General features: G+C 48.3%; 1 protein-coding gene across 1 annotated transcript in view; it reads left to right on the top strand.

Annotated features, from left to right (window-relative positions):
• Positions 1 to 3982: 3982 nt before the first annotated feature.
• LOC311530549 (uncharacterized protein) overlaps positions 3983 to 23590 on the top strand; it is a 50169-nt gene continuing 30561 nt past the window's right edge. The window contains exons 1-2 of the mRNA XM_084647297.1: positions 3983 to 4245; positions 8537 to 8668. The gene's annotated coding sequence lies outside the window, so the exon portion shown is untranslated. The remainder of the gene's footprint in view (positions 4246 to 8536; positions 8669 to 23590) is intronic.

Raw genomic sequence — 23590 nt, forward strand, 5'->3', positions numbered from 1 at the left:
AACATGGGACACTAAGGGCTGGATTCACAGACAAGATAAATGTGGCAAAAGGCAATCCTCATTGCTGGATCAAATGCAAAGGAATTGTTGAAAACGGGAGAGGAAAATCAGTCATACTGGAAGTCACATGACACAACAAAATAAACTTGTGCTATAAAAAGAAAAAAAGGTAGAATTAAAAACTCCAAATTACAAATCAAAGTGCAAAAACCATAGCAAGTGCTATAATAGAAAGACAGATGGAATTGCTAAAACCAATAACTAATTACTTAATTTTTTTTGATGAGCATTAGCTATTAAAATAAAAAATAAACAGCACAATGACATGCATTGATCAATGATAATACAGATAGATGACAAAATATTCAGAGTAATAAGAGTAATAGAAATAACATTTTTAAAGGAGCAAAACTATAATTAAAATGGATTACAAGGAAGAGAGTGCACTTCAGGGAATCACAGCAGCCGATATGACAGATTTGTGAACTGTTATGAGACTTCACGTAGACACATAGTGATGAGACTTTTAAATACTCATAATGTGTGATGCAGCAGGTTTTTGTATTTTTTGGTGGCATCCAGAAAAGTCCAAGGGAGTTTTGCTGTGCGAGGGGGTTTGGGGTCAGTACCGGGTTTACAATGGTGTCAATGGTGCCATGGCACCAGGCTAGGGTTACCAGACAGCAAGTGTGAAAAATCGGGGCAGGGGGTGGAGGGTAATAGGAGCCTATATAAGAAAAAGACCCCAAAAATTGGGATTGTCCCTATAAAATAGGGACGTCTGGTCACCCTACACCAGGCCCACCCTAGGAAGGGGTCCATTACAGACCCCTCTAACCCAGCAGTGTCCAACAGAAATTTGATGCGAGCCACACTGCTAGCCACACTTGTGGTTTTGAATTTTTCTTATTAGACACATTATAAAAAAGCCACACGCATTAGCCACAATTCAATAGCCTATTAGCCACACATGGCTAGTAGAGAAGGTATTGGACACCGCTGCTTTAACCCATCCACACAGCCAGATCTGGCCCCTTGCCTGGGGCAGTCCAGCACACAGGCCTTGCTGTGTGAGCAGCTCTCAGCCAACAGGTTTCACTCACCTGTAGGGGGCTCATTGCTCAGCAGTTGGGGTCCACCATGCGGGCTGGGCAGGGCTGCTGGCCACTGGGCCAATGGGTGTGGCTGGGCCAGGTGGGATCTTGGGAGTCTCGTCCCAGGGATCTGCCCTGCTCCAGCTCTAAGCTGTCTCTGCTGCCTGAGACCTGTGGGGCCCGACCTGCCTCCAGTGCAGAGTCCGGGCCAGTCTTAGCCAGTCACAGGGGACAGTGCAGGGGGCTCAGCTGGGTCCTGCCAGGCATGTGGGTCCTGAGGGAGCCTGGCCTGGGCAGGATCTGCTCCTGCTCTAGCCTTGGTAATTGCACCACTCCCAAGGGAACAGAGTTTTCCTGCCCCAGGACCAGCCCTGGCTGCGCTGCCGGCTCAGCCTGGCAGACACAGTCACCTCCCATCAGGGCTGGCTATTGTGGACGGGGGTCAGGGCGTGGGAGAGTCGGTCTCGAAGGGGTTGCGGGGGGGTATTAGGCAGTGAGGGTGTGGAGAGATCTGTGTGTGTTGGGGGGCTGTGCAGTGGGGGAGATCTGTGTGTGTCGGGACGCTGGGAAGTGTGTGTGTGTGGGGTCTGTGTGGGGCACTGTGCAGTTGTGACGGTGAGGCTGTGGGGGGCACTGGGCAGAGAGTGGATCTGTGGGGGGGGGGCTCTGGGCAGGGAGGTGCCAGGCACTGTGCAGTTGTGGGAGGGCTGTGGGGGGCACTGGGCAGTGAGAGGATCTGGGGGGGGGGCTCTGGGCGGGGAGGTGCAGGGCACTGTGCAGTTGTGGGAGGGCTGTGGGGGGCACTGGGCAGTGAGTGGATCTGGGGGGGGCTCTGGGCAGGGAGGCGCAGGGCACTGTGCAGTTGTGGGAGGGCTGTGGGGGGCACTGGGCAGTGAGAGGATCGGGGGGGAGGGCTCTGGGCGGGGAGGCGCCGGGCACTGTGCAGTTGTGGGAGGGCTGGGGGGGGGGGGGGCACTGGGCAGTGAGAGGATCGCGGGGGGGCTCTGGGCGGGGAGGCGCCGGGCACTGTGCAGTTGTGGGAGGGCTGTGGGGGGCACTGGGCAGTGAGAGGATCGGGGGGGAGGGCTCTGGGCGGGGAGGCGCAGGGCACTGTGCAGTTGTGGGAGGGCTGTGGGGGGCACTGGGCAGTGAGAGGATCGGGGGGGGGGGCTCTGGGCGGGGAGGCGCCGGGCACTGTGCAGTTGTGGGAGGGCTGTGGGGGGCACTGGGCAGTGAGAGGATCGGGGGGGGGGGCTCTGGGCGGGGAGGTGCCGGGCACTGTGCAGTTGCGGGAGGGCTGTGGGGGGCACTGGGCAGTGAGTGGATCGGGGGGGGGGCTCTGGGCGGGGAGGCGCCGGGCACTGTGCAGTTGCGGGAGGGCTGTGGGGGGCACTGGGCAGTGAGAGGATCGGGGTGGGGGGCTCTGGGCGGGGAGGTGCCGGGCACTGTGCAGTTGTGGGAGGGCTGTGGGGGGCACTGGGCAGTGAGAGGATCGGGGGGGGGCTCTGGGCGGGGAGGTGCCGGGCACTGTGCAGTTGTGGGAGGGCTGTGGGGGGCACTGGGCAGTGAGAGGATCGGGGGGGGGCTCTGGGCGGGGAGGTGCCGGGCACTGTGCAGTTGTGGGAGGGCTGTGGGGGGCACTGGGCAGTGAGAGGATCGGGGGGGGGCTCTGGGCGGGGAGGCGCCGGGCACTGTGCAGTTGTGGGAGGGCTGTGGGGGGCACTGGGCAGTGAGAGGATCGGGGGGGGGGCTCTGGGCGGGGAGGTGCCGGGCACTGTGCAGTTGTGGGAGGGCTGTGGGGGGCACTGGGCAGTGAGAGGATCGGGGGGGGGGGCTCTGGGCGGGGAGGCGCCGGGCACTGTGCAGTTGTGGGAGGGCTGTGGGGGGCACTGGGCAGTGAGTGGATCGGGGGGGAGGGCTCTGGGCGGGGAGGCGCCGGGCACTGTGCAGTTGTGGGAGGGCTGGGGGGGGGGGCACTGGGCAGTGAGAGGATCGCGGGGGGGGGGGGGCTCTGGGCGGGGAGGCGCCGGGCACTGTGCAGTTGTGGGAGGGCTGTGGGGGGCACTGGGCAGTGAGAGGATCGGGGGGGGGGGTGGGGCTCTGGGCAGGGAGGCGCAGGGCACTGTGCAGTTGTGGGAGGGCTGTGGGGGGCACTGGGCAGTGAGAGGATCGGGGGGGAGGGCTCTGGGCGGGGAGGCGCCGGGCACTGTGCAGTTGTGGGAGGGCTGTGGGGGGCACTGGGCAGTGAGAGGATCGGGGGGGGGGGCTCTGGGCGGGGAGGTGCCGGGCACTGTGCAGTTGTGGGAGGGCTGTGGGGGGCACTGGGCAGTGAGAGGATCGGGGGGGGGGGGCTCTGGGCGGGGAGGTGCCGGGCACTGTGCAGTTGTGGGAGGGCTGTGGGGGGCACTGGGCAGTGAGTGGATCGGGGGGGGGGGGGGGCTCTGGGCGGGGAGGCGCCGGGCACTGTGCAGTTGTGGGAGGGCTGTGGGGGGCACTGGGCAGTGAGAGGATCGGGGGGGGGGGGTCCGGGTGGGTGAGGTATGCTGGACATAGTGGTCTGGGGAAGGGCACTGCGCATAGGGGTTTGTGGGGGTCTCGGGGCGGTGGGGCACTGTGCGTAGGGCTGAAAGGGGTGCTGCCAGGGGGGTGCATGGCGCGGCGCGGGCCCGCCCCCGAGGGGAAGAAGCGCACCTGTCCCTTCTGCACCCAACAGCTAACGCCCCCCACGCCCGCGGGCACAAACCCGCGACCTGAGCGGGACCCGGCCAGGATCCAGTTCTCCCTGCGGCCCCTTCACCCGAGACACCTGCAAAGCCAACCGGGCGCGGGGTCTGTGTCGCAGGGAAACGCGTCCCCCAGCAGGAAGTGCCTTGCGTTCACTGCCGCGCGAAGGCTGCTGCCTGCAGGCCGCTCTCGCCCTTGTGTCCCTCGCAAAAGCCTGCAGCTGCCGGGGCTCCAGCGCCCTGGCCGTGCAAGGGAGGGGTTGATACCGAGGAAGCAACATACCCGCTGTTTCCCAACAAGACAGTCTAGTTCAGAGACCCCCCCGCCCCACCCTGCCCAGGACACCCTGACCGAGAAGATAGACCTTCCCTTCCCAAAAGAGCTGGGGCCCCCCCCACATTTCAGGGGGCCACAGCCTAGAGCAAAGGTAAGCGGGTTTTTGCCATCACCTTCCCGGTGGAATGAGGCGTCCTGGGTAAACCTGTCTGCAGAGCGGGGGAGGTTTATGCGAACCTCTGGGACTGAATTCTCTGCAGTCGCTGGTTACACTGCCCCATGGTTAGGGTGTTAATTTAGAATGTGGGAGAGGGATGTTCAGTTCTGTGCTCTGCCTCAGGCTGGGTGAGATGTTGGGGGGAAAACCACTTTGGCCCAGAGCCACGAAGGTTCTTTAGGTTCTTATTTTCCACTGATTTCAATGGATGCTGAAATGTCTTTGTGGACCTGGGCTGGAGGGTACAGTTTTTCAAAGGTGCCTAAGTCCTATTTTTAAAAATGTTGCAGGGCCCCCACTCTGCTCCTAAAGAAGTTCCTAAATCCAGAGTGTAGGGAGGCACTTCCCAGTGCTTGGGATTCTCAGCTGCAAACCCTTTCTTGGCCTTCGGTGCCTATGCCATTTTAGCAAGGAAGAGGAAGCATTAAGCCCAGCATTTAGCCCAGTGGTCAGAGCGCTCACCTGGGATATAGAGGAGCCCTCATTCAAGTCCCTTCTCTATCTAATGTATCCTTATTGGAAGCATTACAATTAAAGGAATAAATAAATATAGCGTTTATGCCTTTTCCTCATTTTTAGAGAAAAATATGGTTTCTGTACATTTAGTGCAATTCTAAATCAAGTCTAGGTGTTCAGAGTCTTAATGACAGAAGAATAAAGTGCTAACCTGCATTCTTAGAGAAAATGAATTTTAATGCAATGAGTCCATTTCTAAATAGTCATTTAATAATTTACAAAATCTTAGGGCAGGTCTACACTTAAAACACTGCATTGGCACAGCTGCAGCACTTTAATGTAAAGACTTGCTCTACACTGATGGGAGAGAGCTCTCCTATCCACATAGTTAATCCACTTTTGGGAGAGGCAGTAGCTATGTCAATGAGAGACACTCTCAACTCTCATCAGCTGTGCACGTTAGCCCTGATGTTTCTGAATTTTCTTTCTGTCTTTCTTTCTGTCTTTCTCTGAAATTCTTGAAGATTATCCCTCTCAGATGTTGCCTTATTTTCTCACTAATAATACTCAAAATATAAAAATCTCAGATTATGGAGGGTTTTCTACCCTTTTAATCTGCAGCAATTTCCCCTTTGTTTTGGAGAGAAAGTGTTGCCCTGAGTTACTATCCCAGATGTGGGGAGAGGGGCTGAAGAAGGGGAATAAGCTCCCTGCTAATCAACTTTCCCCCTCATGTCTTAATTCCCCCTCCCTTTATGTACATTAAAATTGACTGATTTCCCCAAATGTAGTAAACATCACAGCTGGAAGCTTCCCCCTATTCAGTCTCTGATGCTCAGGGGACCTAAATATCACCTGAAGTTTCAGGAGAAGGACCATGGTCCACAGCTCCGTTCCTCAGGCACATAAGAATGGTCAGACCAAAGGTCCATCTAGCCCAGTATCCTGTCTTCCAACAGTGGCCAATGCCACTGAACAAAACAGTGAACAGAAGAGGCAATCATCAAGTGATCCAGTCCCTGTTGCCCATTCCCAGCTTCTGGCAAACAGAGGCGAGGGACAGCATCCCTGCCCATCTTAGAATATCAGGGTTGGAAGCGACCTCAGGAGGTCATCTAGTCCAACCCCCTGCTCAAAGCAGGACCAATCCCCAATTTTTGCCCCAGATCCCTCAATGGCCCCCTCAAGGATTGAACTCACAACCCTGGGTTTAGCAGGCCAATGCTCAAACCACTGAGCTATCCTTCCTCCACCAATAGCGATTGATGGACCTATCCTCCATGAATTTATCTAGTTCTTTTTTGAACCCTGTTATAGTCTTGGCCTTCACAACATCCTCTGGCAAGGAGTTCCACAGGTAGACTCTGTGTTGTGTGAAAAATACTGCCTTTTGTTTGTTTTAAACCTGCTGCCTATTAATTTCATTTGGTGATCCCTACTTTTTATGTTATGAGAGGGAGTAAATAACACTTCCTTATTTACTTTCGCCACCCCAGTCATGATTTTATAGACCTCTATCATATCCCCTCTTAGTTGTCTCTTTTCCAAGATGAAAAATCCCAGTCTTATTAATCTCTCCTCATATGGTAGCCAGTCCATACCCCTAATCATTTTTGTTTCCTATTGCTGAACATTTTAAAATTCCAATATATCGTTTTTGAGATGGGGCGACCACATCTGCATGCAGTATTCAAGATGTGGGCGTACCATGGATTTATATTTATATATCTCTCATTATCTATCACTTTCTTACTAATTCCCAACATTCTGTTCACTTTTTTGACTCTTACTGCATATTGAATGGATGTTTTCAGAGAACTATTCACAATGACTCCAAGATCTCTTTCTTCAGCGGTAACAGCTAATTTAGACCCCATCATTGTGTATGTATAGTTGGGATCATGTTTTCCAATTTGGATTACCTTGCATTTATCAACAATGATATAACAGTGGAGCCATGGACAGGTGGGGTAGAGCACATCTGGTCTGGAGATGGCACTTTCTCAGGAGCCCCTCCCCGGCTGCAGGACAAATCTGAGTGGGTTGGTGTTACTGCCTGGTGCACGAAGTTGCAACACCATTCAGATGTGTTGTGTGTGCTAAAAGTTGTGGTTTCCGCAACAAAGTCGCAGCCTGTGATTTTTTTACCATCTTAACTATTATTTATTTAATTTCCCTTCGGATTCTGAATACTGATCTAAATTCCCCTTTAGTCACCCTTTTTTCCCCTAGTTATTGAATGCCCTCACTTTTGTCTCTAGTTATTGACTATTAATATCAAATCTCCTCAGATTTTGCTGTTTTCCTTGTGATTGTCAGTCTGATTAAAAAAATCTCATACCTTGTACCCTTTCCCACTAATTTTCAAAAGTTTACATAATATCCTCTCAGATTCCCCCACCTCCAACCCATACATAAACCTTTTGAACTGCAGGAATTTGTCTGTATTTTGGAAAGAAACTGTTACTGACGAAGACATACTGATAAGTGTGTTTTTAGGATTTTACTGCTTTAAAACAGGCTCAGGTTTAAAATCATGGAACATGCTTTGTGAGAAATATTCCACAAATTCACCGGATCTCGCTTGTTCTCTTTCCCCTGAGCAGGATTTCCAAGCCTGATGTGGTTTCCTGGTTTGAATGGGGTGAAAACCCATGGGTCAAAAAGGGACCCTGGCAGCTTTGGTCAGCGCTGCTGACCACTGTTAAAAATCCGGTTGGAGGCTCAGCAGGGCTGGCAGGCTCCCTGCCCAGCTCCGCACTGCTCCCAGGAAGCAGCTGGCATGTCCAGCTCCCAGGTGGAGGGGCAGCCAGGGTGGCTCCATGCGTTGCCCGCACACACAGCTCCCATTGGCCAGGTTAGGGCAGGGTTACGTAGCATGACTCACGAGTGCTCAGCTGGAGGCAGCTGTTGAGGGGGCGTGGCGCACACCTCTCCCGCTGCAGCCCTAGTCTCCTGCTCGCGCTCCTGTGGCTGGACTCAAGCTGCGGTGCGTGCCCCCACGCTCTATCTCCCCGTCGCTGGCACCCAGGCGTTCAAGGTATCCCTGTATCTGAGCACTGCAAGGGGCTCTGGGAGGGGAGGAGGACGAGACTGCCCCTCCCAGGACCCTGTGGCCTGCAGGGACTCCTGTGCCGCCTCCCTGGTAGGGGCCCGCATCCTGTTGGCGCTGCGTGCCTCAGCCTCCTCCCAGCTCACCAGTGGGGCCCTTCTGGCCTCGGGCACCTGGCTCCTGCCAGTCCTGGGCCTGGTGCAATGGTCTGGCCCTGCCTGGGTCTGGGGCCTATAATGATTCTACGGGGTGCCCCTTGCCACCCCCACTGTGTTTGTTAACCCCGCTCACTCGCCCTCCGTGGCTGTGGCAGGCCAGGGAGCAAGCTAGAGGCTGGGGATGAGAATTAAGTAAGTGTCAAACCTATTCGTTAAAGCTGTAAAATTTCCAAAATGAACTACAGTATTCAAGCAATTAATGAAGATCCTGTAGTTGCTGGAATGAAAATCAAGTTCACTAGTTCCCAGATGTTCTCTCCTTAACTATTAAGGGCTTTATTTGCTCTAGCCACCACAGTATCTAATATTCTTAACTGAGATTTGCCTTTAGTGTTCAGACCATATAATTAAAAAAACATATTCAAACTTTAAATCCAATCAAGGCTTTGGAAATCTCCCACCATTACTGAAATTGCCACATGTATTTACAAGTGATATTACAAAGTAAAAATCACAGCCAGATTATAAAAGTACACTAATTTAGCATTCATGTGCTTAGATACTACTTTGATGGGTGACACAGACAAAGATACGTAGCTACAGAGTGGAGAAGTCCAGCTCAAAGAACAGAATTATTCAGGCTGAATTATTCAGGATTTGGGTTTCTACATCTAAACTTGAGACAGCAAATGTAAGTAAAATTAATGTTCAAAAAGCTGTTTTTAGTACAGAAAGAGACTTTAATGTACAATCATGCATGATTAAGAAAATATACATGATCTTTAATAGCAACCTGGCTGAAGTACATATTGTGACAGAACTAGGATTTATATGAACTTGCAATATGTCAAGCATTTCTAATTTATTTGTGTTCTGCTGATTTGAAAAACCATTGCAATCTACTTCAGAAGTTGTTGTTGCATCCATACTAGAGAGCCAGTTTTTCACACAAAAAGAAAGTGACTGTACTATTTGTATAGGTTCTTCATATTATGAAAAATATTGTCTTACAAGTTCACAAATTTTTTTTTTTTTGGTAAGTCATTAGTAATTGATATTTATGAGCTGCTTCTCCTCTCATTTCCACTGGTATAAATACAGAGTTGCTCCATCAAAATCAATGGAGCAGATCCTCAATTGGTGCAAATCAGTGGAGCTCTGGTTTTTGGTGTTTTTGTTTTGTTTTTTGTTTTGAGGTATGCTAGTTTACAGTAGCTGAGGATCTGGCCGAGCAGCATTATAACAATGTAATACCATTGTGACAGGAGAATCAAGCCCTTGAATATGGTCAGCATTGACAGTTAAAAACTCTTCCCCCTTTTTTTTAAGCTATCAAGTACTATGAGGTTGCATATAATTGCAAGGCCTGCTTAGCACAGGTATTCTTGGAGAATATCGTAGGAGGTATATAAAAGGATCAAGACTTCATTAAGATTAGATGCCTAAAGATGAAGTTGGACATTTTGAAAATCCCACCAGGTCAAGGGTATGAATCCAGCTGAGGTTGCAGGCCAGTAAGTAGTCCCATTCGGTTCCATAAGAATATTCAGGTGAACAAGGGTTTGCAGCATTAGGCCCTACGTTCAGTCCCACATTCTTGTTAAACTGGCACTCCCAGCAAAGAGAGAGAAGTGTGAATCAAGAGCAACAAGATATCTCATGGCTGGGAGGCTCCACTCCACAGTTGAGGCACATTGGTTAGGGCCACATGGAGAAGCTTGCACTGCTGTTGCTCCCCGGTCTGTTTGTTAGATCTACCTTTTGTCTGATATGTAGACTATAAGATCTTTGGGGCAGGGACTGTATGTTATAGATGTGTACATTGCTGAGCACAATTGTCTGGTGTAAGTGCTACTGTAATACAAATAAATAATGTTTACAACATTACTTCAGTGTGTTGAGCACTTAAGGTGGAACCATATAGCACTTTTTATAAAAGGTATAACCTAGAAGATGTATCATTGGATTTAATCTAATTCTCTGCCCTCTATACAGCTAGGTTTTTTGCACTGGAATGGGTATACAGTGAGATTTGTGACTGATCACCATGTAATAAAAATGTAATTACTCCAATATTTCAGATCAGAGAATAGTATCCTTTTATTTTTTCCAATATAAATTACTTTGTGGTAAAAAGCAGTGAGTAGCAGCTTTGTATCAACTGAGTTGTGGAACAGATGACGTACATCAGTGGTTAATCTTGCTTCTTGATTAGTCTGAGCCCTAAAGCGCCTAAGCTGTGTTTTGCACTAAGGTAGATGTTTAATAGTAATGATAATTAGCTAGCAGAATGCAGTTTGATGTTGCTGAAATCTACCCAGGGCCATTTATAACCAAATTTACAGGTACTATTGTTTTCCTTTATCTGTTTGTACATAAGACCTTTAAAACATGGCTTTTTGTACAAAAAATGGACAGTTTTGTTAATTACTTTGATATTATGTGCATTTTCTCCATAGAATCATAGAATATCAGGGTTGGAAGGGACTTCAGGAGGTCATCTAGTCCAACCCCCTGCTCAAAGCAGGACCAATCCCCAACTAAATCATCCTAGCCAGGGCTTTCTCAAGCCTGACCTTAAAAACTTCTAAGGAAGGAGATTCCACCACCTCCCTAGGTAACACATTCCAGTGCTTCACCATCCTCCTAGTGAAAAAGTTTTTCCTAATATCCAACCTAAACCTCCCCCACTGCAACTTGAGACCATTACTCCTCGTTCTGTCATCTGTTACCACTGAGAACAGTCTAGATCCATCCTCTTTGGAACCCCCTTTCAGGTAGTTGAAAGCAGCTATCAAATCCTCCCTCACTCTTCTCGTCTGCAGACTAAACAATCCCAGTTCCCTCAGCCTCTCCTCATAAGTCATGTGTTCCAGTCCCCTAATCATTTTTGTTGCCCTCCGCTGGACGTTTTCCAGTTTTTCCACATCCTTCTTGTAGTGTGGGGCCCAAAATTGGACACAGTACTCCAGATGAGGCCTCACCAATGTCGAATAGAGGGGAACGATCACGTCCCTCGATCTGCTGGCAATGCCCCTACTTATACATCCCAAAATGCCATTGGCCTTCTTGGCAACAAGGGCACCCTGTTGCCTCATATCCAGCTTCTCATCCAGTGTAACCCCTAGGTCCTTTTCCGCAGAACTGCTGCCTAGCCATTCGGTCCCTAGTCTGTAGCGGTGCATGGGATTCTTCCGTCCTAAGTGCAGGACTCTGCACTTGTCCTTGTTGAACCTCATCAGATTTCTTTTGGCCCAATCCTCTAATTTGTCTAGGGCCCTCTGTATCCTATCCCTACCCTCCAGCGTATCTACCTCTCCTCCCAGTTTAGTGTCATCTGCAAACTTGCTGAGGGTGCAACCCACATCATCCTCCAGATCATTAATGAAGATATTGAACAAAACCAGCCCGAGGACCGACCCTTGGGGCACTCCACTTGATAACCGGCTGCCAACTAGACATGGATCCATTGATCACTACCCGTTGAGCCCGACAATCTAGCCAGCTTCCTATCCACCTTAGAGTGCATTCATCCAGCCCATACTTCTTTAACTTGGTGGCAAGAATACTGTGGGAGACCGTGTCAAAAGCTTTGCTAAAGTCAAAGAACAACACGTCCACCGCTTTCTCCTCATCCACAGAGCCAGTTATCTCGTCATAGAAGGCAATTAGATTAGTCAGGCATGACTTGCCCTTGGTGAATCCATGCTGACTATTCCTGATCACTTTCCTCTCCTCGAAGTGCTTCAGATTTGATTCCTTGAGGACCTGCTCCATGATTTTTCCAGGGACTGAGGTGAGGCTGACTGGCCTGTATTTCCCAGGATCCTCCTCCTTCCCTTTTTTAAAGATGGGCACTACATTAGCCTTTTTCCAGTCGTCCGGGACCTCACCCTATCATCATGAGTTTTCAAAGATAATGGCCAATGGCTCTGCAATCACATCCGCCAACTCCTTTAGCACCCTTGGATGCAGCGCATCCGGCCCCATGGACTTGTGCTCATCCAGCTTTTCTAAATAGTCCCGAACCACTTCTTTCTCCACAGAGGGCTGGTCACCTCCTCCCCATGCTGTGCTGCCCAGTGCAGTAGTCTGGGAGCTGACCTTGTTCGTGAAGACAGAGACAAAAAACATTGAGTACATTAGCTTTTTCCACATCCTCTGTCATTGGGTTGCCTCCCTCATTCAGTAAGGGGCCCACACTTTCCTTGACTTTCTTCTTGTTGCTAACATACCTGAAGAAACCCTTCTTGTTACTCGTAACATCTCTTGCTAGCTGCAACTCTAGGTGTGATTTGGCCTTCCTGATTTCACTCCTGCATGCCCGAGCAATATTTTTATGCTTCCCTGGTCATTTGTCCAATCTTCCACTTGTAAGCTTCTTTTTTGAATTTAAGATCAGCAAGGATTTCACTGTTAAGCCAAGCTGGTCGCCTGCCATATTTACTATTCTTTCTATACATCGGGATGGTTTGTCCCTGAAACCTCAATAAGGATTCTTTACAATACAGCCAGCTCTCCTGGACTCCTTTCCCCCTCATGTTATTCTCCCAGGGATCCTGCCCATCAGTTCCCTGAGGTTGTCAAAGTCTGCTTTTCTGAAGTCTAGGGTCCATATTCTGCTGCTCTCCTTTCTTCCCTGTGTCAGGATCCTGAACTCGACCACCTCATGGTCACTGCCTCCCAGGTTCCCATCCACTTTTGCTTCCCCTACTAATTCTTCCCGGTTTGTGAGCAGCAGGTCAAGAAGAGCTCTGCCCCTAGTTGGTTCCTCCAGCACTTGCACCAGGAAATTGTCCCCTACATTTTCCAAAAACTTCCTGGATTGCCTGTGCACGGCTGTATTGCTCTCCCAGCAGATATCAGGGTGATTGAAGTCTCCCATGAGAACCAGGGCCTGCGATCTAGTAACTTCCATTAGTTGCCAAAAGAAAGCCTCGTCCACCTCATCCCCCTGGTCCGGTGGTCTATAGCAGACTCCCACCATGACATCACCCTTGTTGCTCACACTTCTAAACTTAATCCAGAGACACTCAGGTTTTTCTGCAGTTTCATACCAGAGCTCTGAGCAGTCATACTGCTCTCTTACATACAATGCAACTCCCCCACGTTTTCTGCCCTGCCAGTCCTTCCTGAGCGGTTTATATCCATCCATAACAGTACTCCAGTCATGTCCCACCAAGTCTCTGTTATTCCAATCACATCATAATTCCTTGACTGTGCCAGGACTTCCAGTTCTCCCTGCTTGTTTCCCAGGCTTCTTGCATTTGTGTATAGGCACTTGAGATAACTCACTGATCGTCCCTCTTTCTCAGTATGAGGCAGGAGCCCTCCCCTCTCATGCTCTCCTGCTCTTGCTTCTTCCCGGTATCCCACTTCCCCACTTACCTCAGGGCTTTGGTCTCCTTCCCCTGGTGAACCTAGTTTAAAGGCCTCCTCACTAGGTTAGCCAGCCTGCTTGCGAAGATGCTCTTCCCTCTCTTCATTAGGTGGAGCCCGTCTCTGCCTAGCACTCCTCCTTCTTGGAACACCGTCCCATGGTCAAAGAATCCAAAGCCTTCTCTCCGACACCACCTGCGTAGCCATTCGTTGACTTCCACGATTCGACGGTCTCTACCTGGGCCTTTTCCTTCCATGGGGAGGATGGACGAGAACACCACTTGTGCCTCAAACTCCTTTATCCTTCTTCCCAGAGCCACGTAGTCTACAGTGATCCGCTCAAGGTCATTCTTGGCAGTATCATTGGTGCCCACGTGGAGAAGCAGGAAGGGGTAGCGATCCGAGGTCTTGATGAGTCTTGGCAGTCTCTCTGTCACATTGTGAATCCTAGCTCCTGGCAAGCAGCAGACTTCTCAGTTTTCCGCGGTCGGGGCGGCAGATAGATGACTCAGTCCCCCTGAGGAGAGAGTCCCCGACCACCATCCTCCGCCTTCTTCTCTTGGGAGTGGTGGTCATGGAACCCCCATCCCTAGGACAGTACATCTCATGCCTTCCAATCGGTGGAGTCTCCTTCTGTTCCCTTCTCTCAGATGTATCATCTAGTCCACTCTCCACATTAGTACCTGTGGAGAGAACATGAAAACGGTTGCTTACCTGTGTCTGCGTTGCTGATACATGGACGCTCCCCTTTCTTCTTCTGGAGGTCACATGCTGCCAAATTGCTTCCCCATCCTCCTGTCCCTGCTGCGCAGCCTGCTCTGAATCTTCAGAACATTGTGCCCGTAGAAGCATATCCTGACGTCTGTCCAGGAAATCTTCAGTTTCTCTTATGCAACGCAGGGTCAATCCTTGTTTCTCCAGACCCGGAACCTTCTCTTCCAATATGGAGACCAGCTTGCACTTTGTACAGACAAAGTCGCTTCTGTCCTGTGGAAGAAAGACAGACAAACATGGGACATCCAGTGCAGGTCACAACAGCTGAACAGTCCCCATCCATACTACCTTCCTTCTATGAGCTTCCTCAGGAGTTGTCGTGACTACTCAGAGAAGCCGGCAAGATGTAAGCCGCAGTGGGCTCTCCCAAGGCGAACTCCTCTGTTAGCCTCTCTGCTGTTCGCTGCTCAGCTGGTTCGCAGCTGACTGGCTTTTTATAACAGTCAGGTCCACTCAAGGTTCACCTGGAACATAGCACTCCAAATTCACACCTTTCAAACAACCAATCAAGCACAAGGTCAGACTGTCAAACTGTCCCCACAACAGACATTCAGATACTCACCAACACAGCCTCCCTAAAGCAGCCCTTAGTGTACCTTCTCTCAGGCAGATCCCAGGCAAACTCCCTCTGTTAGCCTCTCTGCTGTTCGCTGCTCCAGTTACATTGTTTCCTCTTTTGTACGACATTTAGCAATAAACACTCTTCTGGTAGAGTAATAAATAAAATAAATTAAGGGCTGCCCTCATGCCAGATTGTGCAAGTAAACCACCGTTTTTGGTATGGTTACAAGTCTCAAGGTCACTTGGCACCCATAAAAATAGCACTGCCCATCACCAATAGGGTGGTATTTTGAGATGATGTGACAATGTAAACATCAGGACATGATGAGGACCATTGAAAATTCTCATCTTACAACTATACGGCAGTTTGATATTTTTTAAACTATGCCCTGCTCTCTTCTGGATGGGTTTTTTATTGTCTTAAAGATTAAAACAAAATTCTGAATATATTATCTTAATACAGTTGACTTAATATATCAACATGTTACTTCCTTGTTTTGTTAATCTGGAGAGTCGCTGGTATCAAATGTAAATTATATTTTTATCTTATAGCTGTCACATCATTTTGCCATGGCTTAATAAAACTGCACTAACCGTGAAAATTGTAAGCATGTGGTTTTGTCTTTGATGTGCTAGCTGCATCAGTTCCTGCTGTTCCCGGGGGGGTGCTAATTGAACTGCTGCAAATATAGAGAGTTCCTTGCAGAATTAGATGTTACACAAGCTGGTCAAAACACCTATGTTAACTTTAGCTCCACTGAAAACAGAAAAATATAATATAATACAATATAATATGCCCAATTTTACGGGGACCTGTGCAGTCAGAAGTATTGACTGGAGACTAAAAGTCCGGTTACCATAATTTTCTCTAGTTTTCTAGCGTTCTGTAACTAATAAAACCTGAAATTAGCATAATATGTCTGTCAAAAATATATTTGATTGAATCTTTGAATAACTTTTTCAGGGCACAGCCACAGGCAGTGGGGAGCAACTGGCCTTTAAACAGTTAAGAGCCTAGCCAGCAGGCATCAACAGTCATCTACCTAGTTAGTGTTGCCACATCCACAGTGGACACTGTTTTATCTATCGGCTAAACTGTGCTGCAGTCAGACCAGGGCGAGGTGAAATGGCAGAACCTGAAAAGCAAAAGATTCGAAGGTTGTCCAGTACAATCGATAAATTCTTTTTAAAGGCTGATACCTCCGAAGAACAACACATATGCATGGCTGAATTGCTTTTAACATACCATGGAGTTAAACACCACCACAGCTACCATTCTCAAGACTGTGGAAATAAACTGTACCCTTCCATTTTCACTGATTCCAAGATCGCCTCCAAAATTCACTGTGGAAGGAGAAAAGCGGAGGCTTTGATTGAGACTGTATTAGCCCCCCATTCATTGAAACTGGCTGTGCAAGACATTGGATCAACATCGTTCTCAATAGTGACAGGTGCTTCTAATAAAGGGAACACAAAATTATTCCCAGTTGCTGTCCGCTACTTTAATAAGGATAAGGGAAGCTGCACATGTATCATAGACTTTTTTGAGGATGCAAATGAGACATCAGAGGCAATTGCAAACAACTTACAAAGTTGTCTTCAAAATGCCAGTCTGATACATAATAAAATAGTGGCATATGGAGCAGACAACGTAGCTGTCAATTTTGGAAAACACAAGTCTGTTTTGGTGCACCTAAAACGAATGTTGGATTTACCAAACCTTGTACCAGGGTACTGCAGTGCTCACATAGTGCACAATACAGTGAAACATGGCTTGAAAATGCTCTCTTATGATGTAGAGAACTTGGTCATCAAGGTTTTCAGTGAATTCTCGTCCTGTGCAAAGAATATTAGTGAACTTAAAGAGTTCCTTGACTTCATGGAGAGAGAATATTCAGAAATCTTATGCCATGTACCTACACATTTTTTGACCCTTTTCACTGCCGTCGACAGGTTACTGAAGAATTGGCCTGCACTCAAGTCTTACTTTGTGAGCAAAGGAGAGGAAACAGTGAGCTGCGCAATATGGGCCTTTCTTTCTGAGCAGGAGGTCGCAGTATCCAATGATGACATTATTACGCTTCCCGAGCTGTACATCTACTTCGTGCACAACATTATGAGCCATTTTAACAACACCATAAAGGTTCTTGAAAGTGATTACATTCAGGTAACTGAACTGTATGCTATATTCAGCAAGCTGAGAAGAGAGATTCAGATTCGACAAGAGCAAGGCTTCTATGGATACAAGGTGACACAGTTCTTGAAGAAACTGCCGCCTAACGAGCAGAATAAATTTGTTGGAGATGCCCAACGGGTTTACACACGCATGCTACAGTACCTGGAAAAGTGGTTTGATTTCAGCGAAAACTCTTTCTATATGTTGTGTGCGCCACTCAATCTGGACGGACCTCTTGAACTAGACAAACTGTGTGCTTTGACTACAAACTTGGACATTCAAGTGGACGGAGATGAACTATTTACAGAAATGTGTACATTGAATGATGTGCTACCAACCCTAAAGAGTTTGACAAATGATCCTGAATTGACATTGTGTCAGGAGCAACAAGAGCGCCATCATCGAATCAATGTCTCTGAGGTATGGGTAGAATTCTTTAAGCACTGGGAGGCCCCAAACTTACTTAAAATTGTGCAGCATGTGCTTGCTATACCACCCAGCAACGCATTTGTGGAACGCGTTTTCAGTGTTATGAAGAACTTGTGGACTGATGAAAGGAATCGGCTCCAAGTGGACCTGGTGAAAGCTGAGCTATTCATGCACTTCAACTACAAAATGACATGTGCCGAGTTTGCTGGATTTTTGAAGACAGAAGCGGCTAAAGAGCTTGTGGTGGCAGCAAGAAAAGAACAGAAGTATAAATGTGAGTAGTTTTAATGGCCACTCTCATTAAAACTGTTTTTGTTTAATTTTGTTTGCATCTTCTTTACACTTCAGAAGGAGTTAAGAGTTTTTTAATTTTACAGTAGCGTTTAAAATCTCTCCCTGGTGAGGTGAAGGGTATTTGAATCACACGTTCCATCTCCCACATTCAAACTGTGGCGGCTCCTGTCTTCTCCTGGTGCCTGCTTGCGCCTTGCAGTGAAAATGAGCAAGTGTGGGGGAGAGCGAGCGACAGAGGGAGGGGGGATGGAGTAAGCAGGGGTGGGGCCTTAGGGAAAGGGTAGGGCATGAGGGCGGGGCCTCAGGGCAGGGGTGGGGCAAGGGTGTTGGGTTTTCCGCAATTAGAAAGTTGGCAACCCTACTTCTAAAGTCCCCCAGGGTCTGCTTCATCTTAGCCTGGTCAGAGTTGTTCCTAGAACTCTAGACACTTGGCAGTAGCTCCCTCTCCCCTGACCTCCCTGCCTCTGATTGTTCAGATGGGATATGGTGTCCAGATTTGTCCCCTTCTCTCTCTCCCTTGGGAAAGGGTTTGGGGAGGATTCTGTTCGTGATTTTTCAGTTTCTCCAATGCTATTTGGGTTTGTTTCTCTCCTTTTCCCCCTCCAGTGCAGGGAATGACTCATGTTTGGACTCTCTCTCTCTGTGTCCCAGCAGATGAGGGGATGATTGAGAATGTGGAAGAGAATCCTCAGCAGGAAGATCCTGAGCAAGTTGAAACTCATGTTACATTATTAGAAAGATCTGAAGCGATTGTGTCCTGGAGTCCAGAGCATGGAAAAGCTAGTGAGTATCAGCACCAGCCAGAGAGACAGCAGGGAACTCAGTCAGGGAAGAACGTGGGTAAATCCATTCAATGTGAAGGTGGTTTGAAAAATCTTAGTAAAAACATGATGCACCAGGGACTCTCCAAAGGGGAGGGAAAAAACACATGCACCGAGTGTGGGAAAAGCTTCAGTCGGAGTTTACACCTTATTATACATCGCAGAACCCACACAGGACAAAGACCTCTTAAATGTCTTCAGTGTGGGAAAAGCTTTATTGACAACCCAACCCTGAAAGTGCATCAGAGAATCCACATGGGAGAAAAACCCTATAAGTGCCCTGACTGTGGGAAAAGCTTCAGTGAGAGACCACACCTTATTGGCCACCAGAAAATCCACACAGAAGCAAAAACTTTCATATGCTCTCAATGTGGGGAAACCCTCTGTAACTGGTCAACCTTTCTTAGACATGAGAGAATCCACACCGGAGAGAGATCTAAACCTTATAACTGCCTCGAGTGTGGGGAGAACTTCCGTGATAGGTCGGGTCTTAGTAGGCATCAGAGAATTCACACAGGAGAGAAACCCTATAACTGCCTGGACTGTGGAGAAAGCTTCAGTCGGCGCTCAAACCTTACCAGGCACCAAAAAGTTCACACTGGGGAGAGACCCTATAAGTGCCTCAAGTGTGGGAAAAGCTTCAGTCGGAGATCAACCCGCAGTAGACATCTGAGAACCCATTGGGGAGAAAGTGAATAAATGCCCTGACGGGGGCTGGCTGAAGTGAATTATACTGAAGCAGTTGCACCACTACAGCTAAAGTTGAGACTAGCTTCCTTTTTAACTGCCAGTTTTTCTGTGTGCTCTAAAATCCACATGTGGACTTGGATTGTCTTGAAAATTGCTGTGCCTCATCTGGGCTGGGGGCAGAGCTAGTGATGGGAGGTTGTAGTCTTTTGGTCTAGGGATTCCTCAGATACAGCTCCCCCAATAAGGAGCTGCTTTTACTATTCAGATAGTTCTGAAACCCTATGCAAATTTAACTCCCACGAAAAGCAGGAAATATAACATTAGAGAACATGCTACCCCCACAACATAACCTTAACTCTGCCCTCTTTGAGTGAAGTCCCAACGTACCGATAACACACATTAGCCCTCTACCTTTACAGATGCTACAGAACACTTAAGGAATCGAGCACCGATGAGCAGTGTAGGACAAAGTCTGCCACCTTCTCTTGATAGGAAAGACTCTGGTGTAGGTCAGGCCTAGTGAGCAGCTGCCACTTACACTCAGAAACCAAGCCTACTCCACACAAACCACCCCAGAATTGCAAAGTGTTCCCATGCCTTCACCCCTGCACTGAGGATTCCTTGAGACATGGCTTTCACTGACCCCGCAGTAAGCCCTGGAGATCCCATGACATATGCCACCAGATTGCTGACAGTCTCCATGGCTATACTCCCTTGTGCATTTCTACTGACACAGCCTACAGAATTCAGCACTGCAGTGAACCATAACTGATCCTTTTAAAGTACACCTGCACCTCTTCTCATATCACAGTGACAGCTCTGCCAGCCTGCTCCAGCTAATCTCTTCACTATTCAACACAGCTATGCCTCACACAGTGAAGGGAGAGGAGTGCATGCAGATGAATTCTAGGATTCAAATCTGTGGAATACAACACAAGCAATGGTACATTTTCTTAGTCCTTCATATCTAATTATTATGGCAACACAGTTACTGAACCATTCTCACTGGCTATTGCCAGCTCTAAGGGGGCAGAGTTAAGGTTGCATTGTGGGAATGACATTTACCTTAATTTCTTAGTTTTTAGAGGTGTAAGTTTAGCTACTCTCCACATTGTGGAAGGGCACAAGGCAGTGCTGGGCAACCTTAGCTCTGCATTAACTAAAGTTTTGGACAGTTAATATATTTGCTGATTCCACAAATGACATCACCGTTTGACTTTTCAGTGTCTGGTGTTAGGAGACAGTAGCCATCTCCCATCTGCTCAGCCCTCCTCTGGCTCTGCCTGGTTTAGCAAAGAAGCCCTGATCAGCCCCTCCGCTCTGCTGCCATCCATCTCTGTCTCAGCTGGAATCTTCTATCTCATCTTACCTGGTTCCCCAGCCAGTGTCCTGTGGACTGGGTATCTGAGGAACCTTTCATACCCTTTATTCATAAAGACGCCCAGGGACCTGAGGTGATCCAGTATGAAGGGACCAGGAGAGATGGGTGATGGGCAGGAAAGAGCCTGTGTTTGAGCACAGGGGGATGGGAACCAAGGGATTGAGTGTGTGAATCAGTGAGTGATGGTGAGAGCGCTGAGACGGGAGAACTTGCTGCACTAGCTGGGCACAGCTTGTCATTACAAAGAGGAGCTGTAGCCATAGCCAACACCCAGAGAAGAAGCTAAGACAGTATTTGCCCAGCCACAGATGGCTCACAATTACAGTCTGAAGGATCTGGCAGCCCTGTAGCTGCCAACGACTTGGAGAGAGATGGGCATTCAGCTCAGGGAGTTCAGTCATAGCCCTAAAGCGCTCTCTCAGGGTTGCAACATTTGGTTAAGACCCCATCAGAGTGCAGTGAACTCAAGGGGAAATTAACGAATTGCCGGTGGTTCTGCCTAATGAAGAAATTTCAAGAGCAATTAGAGAGCAGTTCCAAAGTAATCCTCTGCATTTGGGGGCAGCAGCATGGTGTCCTGGTGGGTCTGCGTGTGTGTGTGTGAAAAACAGGATCTGGATTATATAAATTGAGGGGGAGATAATTTTGACATTTAAATAAAACAGTTATTGTCCCATTTCTTTTCAGTCCCTCATTATAGGAAACTATCACCAGCGACAGTTAATTTCTTTTCATTGGAATCAGCCCGATTAACCTTCTAAGGATGCGTATAAATGATGTGCACATGACTGGTGATGCCTTTCTCCAAATAGAGGGTAGGGCTTAGTGAGGCTTTTGTGTGATAACAAGCTGGTCACAGGGAATTCAGTGAATGGAGTTATTCTTTGATGCACAGGGCCTGTTTTGGGTGACATTTTGCCCCCTCTACTCTGGGTAGTCCCTCTCCCAGAACCATCTTCCGGCCATTTCTTTTATTTCTCTTTATGCTTCATTCTGGTGAAGAAAACCTGCAGATACAGACACATCTGGAATCTGCTTCTTCAGTTCCAAACCCATCTGTGAGAGGAGCCGGGATTGCTCATTCCAGCCATGCAGCCCTTGGGATTCACACCCAGATTTCTCACCTCCTACCTACCTCCTCTCTGCCCTTCTTCCCACATCCTGCCAGAGCTTCCCCTGCTGTCTCAGACCCCTCCCATCCAATGCTTTCCAGCCCCCTAGGGATAAAATGATTCACCGCAATCCCCACCTTGGTCTCCTATTGCCGTGGCTGCTGCTACCACGTATCCTCTGAATTCCCACCTTTGCCTTGCTGTCCCCCAGGTCTGACCCCAAAATACCACAGCTGGGACCTTCCTCTTTGAAAATCCCCTGCTTCTGTCTTCTAAGATTAAGTTCCAGGGCCTGGTCCCGCTGTGACAGGTTGCCCCACTTAGAATGCCACCTGAGGTGCTGAGATACCACAAAGCCTGCCTGTTATGTCAGCCTGGGCAGCTTTTTTACTTGTCTTGCTGAACCAGGCTATTGAGCCTCCTCCAGAACACATGCAGGCAGGGCCACACCCAACTGCAGAACGAACAGACGCTGAGATCAGTTCTGGGAAGGCTCAGCTTAAGGGACTTGCCCCAGCACTCAGGTGTCCACCTCCCTTGGAGTGCAGACCCAAAGGTATATTATGAAATCCGCCTCCTCCCTCAATGTGGAAGAAAGTATGCATAGCCCTTACCCCCCACGCTCTCCCAATTGTGAATTGTACAAAGGGGGTTATATTATAAACAAAACAAAAAATAAGTTTATTAACTATAAAAAGTGAGTTTTAAATGAATATAAGAGATAACAGACAGAACAAAGCCGATTACTGAGCAAATAAAACAAAATACAGAAGCTAAGCTCAATATACTTAAGAAACAGGTTACAAAATGTAGTTTCTTACCCTAAACGTTATTTTAGGCAGGTTACAAAATTTCCGTGGTTTAGCATTCCAGTTATATTTCTTTTCAGATTGGACCCCTGTCTCAGTCTGGACCACCTCCTTGCCTTCCCTTCCTGTCTTTAACAGGTGTCTTTAACAGTCTTTCTTCTTGGGCAGATAGGCCATGGAGAGGAGTCCCGTTTGCTTTTCTCCCCACCCTTAAATAAGATTTACACAAGGTGGGAATCCTTTGTTTCCCAAACTTGACCCTCCTTCTCTTTTAGTGGAAAGTTACAAGCAGTACGTTTAGTATAAGGTGACAAGACCACCCGACCTAGTAGTGTCACAGTTATGTCCCAAGACACCTCCCAGGAGGGAGAGAGATTAGTATCTTCATGGTCTTAATGTTCCTTCCAAATGACCAATCAAATCCATTAATGGGCAGCAGGTTTAAAACAAATAAAAGGAAGTTCTTCTTCACACAGTGCATAGTCAACCTGTGGAACTCCTTGCCTGAGGAGGTTGTGAAGGCTAGGACTATAACAGCGTTTAAAAGAGAACTGGATAAATTCATGGAGATTAAGTCCATTAATGGCTATTAGCCAGGGTAAGGAATGGTGTTCCTAGCCTCTGTTTGTCAGAGGGTGGAGATGGATGGCAGGAGAGAGATCACTTGATCATTTCCTGTTAGGTTCACTCCCTCTGGGGCACCTGGCATTGGTCACTGTCAGTAGACAGGATACTGGGCTGGACGGAACTTTGATCTGACCCCCTATGGCCATTCTTCTGTTCTTATGATGGCCTGTCTGGTGGGGGTTTTCCCAATACACACCCAGTTGTAATTGTTACATAGTCCATATTCCTAACTTTAGATACAGAAATGATACATGCATACAAATTGGATAATCACATTCAGTAAACCATAACCTTTCCAATGATACCTTACAAGATCCATCTTGCATAAAGTATATCTCAGTTATGTCATATCCATATTATAAAGAATATGGAGTGTAATGTCACGCCCGCTCACTTCTACCAGCACCTGGGTTCAGGCTAGAGCCCTGAGGAGACTAGAACAGGAATTAAACTGGAGTCAGAAGAGGTTGGTCCCTCCAGGGCTACATGTTGCATCCGGAGAGCAATAGAGCCAGTAAGGAACTAGCTTGTTTCACAGCTTGCTAACCAGAAGGGGCCCT

The sequence above is a fragment of the Lepidochelys olivacea genome (assembly GCF_965140295.1).
Source record: "Lepidochelys olivacea isolate rLepOli2 genome assembly, chromosome: 14".
Taxonomy (NCBI): domain Eukaryota; kingdom Metazoa; phylum Chordata; order Testudines; family Cheloniidae; genus Lepidochelys; species Lepidochelys olivacea.